Source organism: Medicago sativa, chromosome 5, assembly GCF_051527215.1.
Source record: "Medicago sativa cultivar Bolivia chromosome 5, Bolivia_mono, whole genome shotgun sequence".
Classification (NCBI taxonomy): domain Eukaryota; kingdom Viridiplantae; phylum Streptophyta; class Magnoliopsida; order Fabales; family Fabaceae; genus Medicago; species Medicago sativa.
Genome location: NC_140753.1, coordinates 20,678,782 through 20,687,358, shown reverse-complemented (window position 1 = coordinate 20,687,358; position 8,577 = coordinate 20,678,782). Strand labels below are relative to the sequence as shown.

The 8,577-nt window shown below is 41.2% G+C and overlaps 1 long non-coding RNA gene across 1 annotated transcript; it reads right to left on the bottom strand.

Annotated features, from left to right (window-relative positions):
- Positions 1-240: 240 nt before the first annotated feature.
- Positions 241-2,240, bottom strand: LOC146920913 (uncharacterized). Its single transcript, XR_015010742.1, has 2 exons — positions 1,889-2,240; positions 241-460 (listed from the first exon to the last, which is right to left on the bottom strand). It is a non-coding gene; the product is annotated as an uncharacterized LOC146920913 (long non-coding RNA).
- Between the last annotated feature and the right edge of the window lie 6,337 nt (positions 2,241-8,577).

Genomic DNA, 8,577 nt, shown 5'->3' with positions numbered 1-8,577 from the left:
ACTACTTGTCAGGACACTCTTGAGGCTATCCTTGCACTTCTCATCTATGGGATTATTCTCTTTCCGAATCTTGATGGCTTCGTGGACATGAATGCTGTAACACCCCGTTCTCCCAACAAATTAATATTAATAAATAAAATTAGAGTAATCACACAACGGAGTGTCACACTACTTTTCAAAATTTCATAATAGAAAATTGTCTATTTATTTAAAAACCGACATTTAAATTATCTGACAAACTGCAGCGGAATAATTCTTTAAAATATAAATTCAACCAAATTCAACATCAATAAAAGTCTTGGCATAAGGCCACAACATAATTCAACTTTATTCTAATAGCAAGTCTTTTCCAAAATATGTGATACATAAAAGAAATGAGAAGACACTCGCGACGATCCCCATCCTAATATGTATCAGAGCCCTAGACACTTGAGCCAATCAACCTACAAGCCATCATTACCTGCACATTACCCACGGTCGAGGCAACATATACGCAGAAGGGGTGAGAAACTTATCCAATAATGATAATATATAATTCATCAAATTAATGAAAATAACAATATATCACAACATGCATCATTAATAATGTATATAAAGAATACATATAACAACAACATAATCATTTTTCGGCAACATGGTACAACAACAACAACAACAACATTATCCACAACGACACCGATAACTCGACAATTCGACAACGACAACAACTCGACAATTCGACAACGACAACAACTCGACAATTCGACAACGACAACAACTCGACAATGCTACAACGACAACAACTCGACAATGCTACAACGACAACAACAACTAATGCATCATGCAGGTGGTACCAATCTACGCGCGTTGAATGCTAAGCATTCCAGGGCATAAGCCCCCAACAATTTGGATGGTTAAAGCATCCCAGGGCATAAGCCCCCAACAGGTGAATGATAAACATTCCAGGGCATAAGCCCCCAACGGGTTGAATGATGAACATTCCAGGGCATAAGCCCCCAACAATTGTGAGTATGCAAATGGACTCAACTTGTGTATATCAACATACAACTTCAACAGCGACTGCAACAACAACATATGTGCCTAAAACAATTATGACACACTCCCCAACTTCGACATCAGATGATACAACGACATCAACAACGGAAATCAACAACATAACATATATATAAATCAATTACATTCATCTCAAAGTCTAAAACATCCCCCAAAAGCAATTAAGTTTTGATCAATAGAACATAAGTCAAATATCCATAAACACCTCAACTAAATCCCTAACACTTAAGTTTGAAGTTGGGAAACCAACCATAAGTTTTTGGACTAACTAGAGATTAATTATGCTAAGTTTTCTTAAAATTTTCTGAAGACCCACTTGGACTATTTTCATCATAACTCTAAATCTACAAATAATTTTCTAGTCACTCCAAAGCCATTAGAAAGCTAACTCAATTATCTACAACTTTTATGTTTACACCTAAAGCTAATTCAAAATAGAAACGGGTGAAAAAGACACAAGAACGCGAAACAGAAAATGCTGTCACTGGACAATTTCGCTAATAGCGAAAATTGAGCTAATAGCGTACCTGTTCCAGAGGGTTACGCTAATAGCGAATTTCTGGCGAGTTTTTCATCTACTGTTACGATTTTAACACCATTTTCACCCCAAAAACCCATTTTCTGATCCCCTAATCACCCAAAATGAATTAGAACAATGTTTACAGGTTCTATATACAACATAGTAACTAAAACAACATAGAAACATGCCTCAAACAACACCATTCATCATATTTTCTTCAATTAACATAAAACTTCTAACCCTAAAACCAAGAACAACAATTCATCAAATTTCAGAATTATATACCATGATTATTGAAAGGAATCCCACCCTTACCTTAATTCAGCAACACCAAACGTCAAGCTACCGCAATCGATTCCTTCCTAGCTCTCTCTTGGCCTCTTCTAGGTTTTCTCTCCAAAACCAGTTTTTTTCTAATGTTTTTACGTGAAAATGTTTCTCTCCCTTTTTCTTTCTTTTACTTCAAAAATATCTCCCTTTTCTTTTCTCACCCAACTCCCTTAATTTCTATTAATTTCCACTTAATTCCCCTTAACCAAAAATAAATACTATTTCTATAATATTTCTATTTCTCATATTATTTCTATCCAATAATAACAACATTCATTTAAATAATACACAACCCCAATATTCATATAATAAATAGCATCATAACATATTTCATATAAAAATCATATAAAACATATATTTCACATAAAATCATATATATATAGCAATTAAAGTCATATAAAAATATTCACACCTCTACTAAAATATTAGAATAAAAATGGGGCGTTACAAATGCTATTATGATCTTCCACTCCAAGAATCCGGTTCCTACTTTGCTAGCTGACACATACCATGCTATTCACGATCGTTTCGACAAAGGTCGTGGATACATTCTTTGTTGTGTGCCTCTCCTCTATAGGTGGTTTATTTCGCACCTTCCGCAGTCTTTCCACGACAATCCGGGGAATTGGTCCATTTCACAAAGGATTATGGCTCTCACTCCTAATGAAGTAGTTTGGCTCACTCCCGCTTCTAGAGTTAAGGAAATTATCTTTGGTGGTGGAAAGTTTCTTAATGTACCTCTTCTTGGTACCCGGGGTGGAATCAACTATAACCCGGAGCTTGCTTTGCGACAATTTGGTTTCCCGATGAAAGATAAACCCATCAATCTTGCTACAGCCCCTTACTTCTTTCACTATTCCAATGCTCCCACGGGAATTAGAGAGGATTTCATGGAAGCTTGGTCTAAGCTTCGGAAGAAAGAGGTGAAGCATATGGGTGTGAGGTCCGGTATCGCTCATGAGGCCTATACACAGTGGGTGATAAACCAAGCTGAGGAGGTCGGTATGCCTTACCCCTCTATGAGATATGTGTCTGCATCTGTTCCTACCATGCCTTTGCCTCTACTCCCACCTACCCAGGAGATGTATCAGGAGCATCTAGCTATGGAGAGTCGGGAGAAGCATCAGTGGAGGGCTAGATATTATGAGGCTGAGAACTTGATCATGACTTTGGATGGAAAGGACTTGCAGCAGACTCATGAGGTCTTGACACTGAAGAAAGAGTTAGCTAAGGCTAAGAGAGAGATTGAAGAGAAAGATATGTTGCTTATGAGAGACTCTAAGAGGGCTAGGGGGCCCGTGACTTCTATGCACGATACTGCAGCTATGAGTCTGAGTCTGAGGATGACGCTTCCACCTCCTATGCTTGAGGATTTCTTTTTCCTGTTGTTATTTCCATTTGTTTATGTCGGAATTGTCTTGTAAAACTATATGTTGGTTGTTTGTTTCCCGTTTATGTTAATTGTTGTTTAGTGATGTTTACAAGCGTATAATTTGTCTAAAAACCCTTTGATAACACAAAAAAGAGTCTTTTTTGCATATGCATTAACACATTTCATGCATCATATGCATTCATTGGTCACAAAAAACTTCTCTCGTGCTCATTGCCTCCTGGTTTTGTCCGCCGCAGTCTGAAAAGTGGCTCGTGTTCGCAAAGTCTACCAACCAGATAGAGTTCATCAAACAAGATTTCACAAGAGAAGGATGATGGCTAACTTTGAAGAAGAAAATGCTCAGCTCCGTGCCGAATTGGCTGCTATGAAAGAAGACTTGGCTAAGGCTCATGACGCTATGTCCGCTATGATGGCTGCACAGGAACAACCAGCCACTTCTGTTCCAGTTACTGCTGAGGTGATTCCCTCTATCCCACTATCTACTGTGGCTACTGATGCTCGTTTTGTTATGCCCAACGGCCGTCCCTATGGCCTCTCAGCTTACTACTCTCCTAATACTGCTGCTGGTGTCTCTGGTGTTGCTGGTCAAGGACAGATTCCTGTGTCCACCGCTATGCCTCAGGTGACTACTGTTGTTACCGACCCAATTGTACACACTGTGCAACAGGTGATTGATATTGATACTCCGCGTGGACAAGATCCCGCAATGGAAGCTATGAAAAGACAGTTGAGGGAGTTGGATGGAGAACTCCGTGAGGTCAAGGCTAGCCGGGGAAGCAATGGTGCTCCCGCTAAAGCTCGTGATCTATGCTTGGTATCCCGGTTTGAGATTCCTAAGAAATTCAAAGAGCCAGAATTTGACAAATACAATGCGACTTCTTGCCCACACAACCACGTCATCCGGTATGTCCGAAAGATGGCTAATTACGCAGATAATGATGCGCTGATGATCCACTGCTTTCAGAGTAGCTTGACAGATGATGCGGCAGATTGGTACACCAGTTTGAGCAAAGACAACATTCATACTTTTGAGGAACTCGCTGCTGCTTTTGAAGGTCAATATGAATTCAATACCCGTCTGAAGCCAAATAGGGACTCTCTTAAGGCTCTGTCTCAGAAGTCAGATGAAACCTTCCGTGAATATGCTCAGAGATGGAGAGGGGCAGCTGCCCGTGTTTCCCCTCGACTTGATGAGGAAGAATTGACACAAACATTTCTGAAGACTCTGAAGAAGGAATATAAGGAAAGAATGATATTCTCTGCTCCAAACAACTTCTCTGATATGGTCACAATGGGAACTCGTCTAGAGGAGGCCGTCCGAGAGGGTATTATTGTTCTTGAGAAAGGTGAATCTTCAACCAGTGCACCAAAGAAGTACGGTAATGGCCACCATAAGAGGAAAGAATCTGACGTAGGGATGGTATCTGGTAACCTGTCTGCAGCTGCTACACAATTACCTCTGCCTTATCAATACATGCAGTACTCTCAACATCCTTTCTTCCCACCATTCTATCAACAGTATCCTCTGCCACCGGGTCAACCACCAGTGCCCGTCAATGCTATTGCACAGCAAGTACAACAACAGCCCCCTGCTCAACAGCAACGGCAGCAACAACAGGGTCCCCGACCCAAACCTTCTTTTCCACTAATACCAATGCGGTATGGTGAGCTGCTCCCAACTCTACTTGCTAAGGGACACTGCGTCACCAGACCAGGCAAGCCTCCGCCTAATCCATTGCCTCCCAGGTTCCGTCAGGACCTAACATGTGAATTCCATCAGGGTGCTCAAGGTCATGATGTTGAAGGTTGCTTTGCTCTGAAATATATTGTGAAAGACCTGATAGAAAAGGGACGGTTGACTTTTGAGAATAGTGTTCCTCATGTTCTAGACAACCCGCTTCCAAACCATGCTGCTGTTAACATGATCGAGGCCTTCGAAGGAACCCCCGTTCCTCAAGAAAAGCCCATGTTGGATGTCCGCAATGTTGTCACTCCCTTGGTGCCGTTACATGTCAAGCTCTGCCAGGCTTCTCTGTTCAAACATGATCATACTTCTTGTTCAGAATGTCTTCGGAATCCTATGGGCTGTTGTGTCGTGCAAGATGATATCCAGAGTCTGATGGATGACAAACACTTGATCGTCAGTGATGTATGTGTGATTATGCCAGTGTTTCATGATTCTCCGGTTCAAGAAGGGCAAGCCGCCGGCTGGGGCAAAGTGATTCAGATCTCGGAAAACAAGCGCAAAGAAGGCCTTGGATTCTCCCCAACATCGGGCATTTCAACAGAAACTTTCTACAGTGCTGGGTTCATCAATACTATTACTGAAAATGCTGCTGAAGGTGGTTATGTGCCTGCATTTGTTGTACCAGGAGGCACTGTGAGAAATTGGGAGGCCATTGATGTTCCTTTAGTCATGCATGCTTCCATGTAATGTGTCTTGTTGCTCATGTTTTTTGTTTTCAAAATAACAATCCTTTCGCTCTGCCCAAGGCGAAAGTGATATCATTGTAAGGGCGTGTTTGTTTCGGCATTGCCGTTATCAATAAAAGTTGTCGTTTTTCTCACGACTCTTTGTTTTTTACTTTTTTTAGTGTCTTTTTCTTGGAAATAATGGTAATGCCAGAAAAAACCAAAACATCTGTATTTTCTTATTAATTTCAAAAATCTGCATGAAACATTTTTTTTCCTAAAAACATCCCAATCATATTATGCAGATTGAACCATAATAAACCCGTTGAACACAGTGACCCTATGGTTCCTCCAAATTTTGAATTCCCTGTATATGAAGCTGAAGATGAGGATGATGATGAAGAGATACCGTATGAGATCACTCGACTGCTTGAGCAAGAAAGAAGAGACATTCAGCCTCACCAGGAAGAGATTGAGATTATCAACCTGGGTACTGAAGAAAACAAGCGAGAGATTAAGATCAGTGCTGCACTTGAGCCAGAAGTGAAAAAGAAGATTACTCAGCTTCTCCATGATTATCCAGATGTCTTTGCATGGTCCTATGAAGATATGCCGGGTCTAGATCCCAAGATTGTGGAACATCGGATACCGACAAGACCTGAATGTCCTCCTGTCAAGCAGAAATTGAGAAGGTCTCGTCCAGACATGGCTCTAAAGATCAAGGCTGAAGTACAAAAGCAAATTGATGCGGGTTTCCTCATGACAGCTGAATACCCTGAGTGGATTGCCAACATCGTACCAGTACCAAAGAAAGATGGGAAAGTTCGAATGTGTGTTGATTACAGAGATCTGAATAAAGCCAGTCCAAAAGACAACTTCCCATTGCCTCACATTGATGTGCTTGTTGACAGTACTGCTCAATCCAAAGTGTTCTCCTTCATGGATGGTTTCTCTGGTTATAATCAGATACGAATGCCACCTGAAGATAGAGAAAAGACGTCCTTCATCACTCCGTGGGGAACGTTCTGTTATAAAGTGATGCCGTTTGGCTTGATAAATGCTGGTGCTACCTATCAAAGGGGTATGACCACTCTGTTTCACGATATGATTCACAAAGAGATTGAAGTATATGTTGATGATATGATTGTGAAGTCAAATGATGAAGAGCAGCATGTTGTGTATCTGAAAAAGATGTTTGAAGGATTGAGAAAGTACAAGCTGCGGTTGAATCCTAACAAGTGCACATTTGGTGTACGATCTGGAAAATTGCTAGGCTTCATTGTTAGCCAGAGAGGCATTGAAGTTGATCCTGACAAAGTCCGAGCCATCAGAGAGATGCCGGCCCCTCAAACTGAGAAGCAAGTCAGAGGTTTCCTCGGACGTCTGAATTATATTTCAAGATTTATATCTCACATGACCACTACTTGTGGACCAATTTTCAAATTGCTCAGAAAGAACCAGCCTGTTGTATGGAATGATGAATGCCAGGAAGCTTTTGATAGCATTAAAGAATACCTGTTGGAACCACCTATCCTTGTCCCACCAGTGGAAGGAAGGCCTTTGATTATGTATCTGTCAGTGTTAGATGATTCAGTGGGTTGTGTTCTCGGTCAACAAGACGAGACTGGTAAGAAAGAGCATGCTATCTACTATCTGAGCAAGAAGTTCACCGACTGTGAGACTCGGTATACAATGCTTGAAAAGACTTGCTGTGCTTTAGCTTGGGCTGCCAAACGCCTGCGTCATTATATGGTGAATCATACAACTTGGCTGATATCCCGAATGGATCCAATCAAGTACATCTTTGAAAAGCCTACTGGGAAGATTGCACGTTGGCAAATGTTGTTGTCTGAATATGATATTGTGTACAAAGCTCAGAAAGCAATCAAAGGAAGCGTCCTTGCTGAGCATCTTGCTTGTCAGCCTCTTGATGATTACCAGCCGATTAAGTTTGATTTCCCTGATGAAGAGATTATGTATTTGAAAGCAAAAGACTGTGAAGAACCACTGATCAATGAAGGGCCGGATCCCAATAGCAAGTGGGGATTGGTGTTTGATGGTGCTGTTAATGCTTACGGTAAAGGAATTGGAGCCATCATTGTAACTCCACAGGGGCATCACATTCCTTTCACTGCTCGGATAACCTTCGAATGCACGAACAATATAGCTGAATATGAAGCATGCATCTTGGGCATTGAAGAAGCCCTTGACCTGAGAATTAAGCACCTTGATATCTATGGAGATTCTGCACTTGTTATTAATCAGATAAAGGGTGAATGGGAGACTCATCATGAGAAGCTGATCCCATACCGTGACTATGCAAGACGTCTGTTGACATACTTTACCAAGGTTGAGCTGCACCACATCCCTCGGGATGAAAATCAGATGGCTGATGCTCTTGCTACCTTGTCTTCCATGTTTCGTGTCAATCACTGGAATGATGTGCCTGTAATCAAAGTACAACGTCTTGATAGACCCGCTCATGTGTTTACTATTGAAAATATGCCAGATCAAGCTGATGAGGTTGTGAATGATAAAAAGCCTTGGTATTACAACATCAAACAATTCTTGCAGAATCATGAATATCCACCTGGTGCTTCCAACAGGGATAAAAAGACTTTGAGACGATGGGCTAGCAAATTCCTTCTGGACGGAGAAATCCTATACAAGAGGAACTATGACATGGTCTTGCTGAGATGTGTTGACAAACAAGAAGCTGAGAAATTAATGCATGATGTACATGACGGTACCTTTGGGACCCATGCTTCGGGTCACACCATGTCAAGAAAACTGTTAAGAGCCGGCTATTACTGGATAACTATGGAGCGTGATTGGCACAAACATGCTAAAAGATGCCACAAGTGTCAAA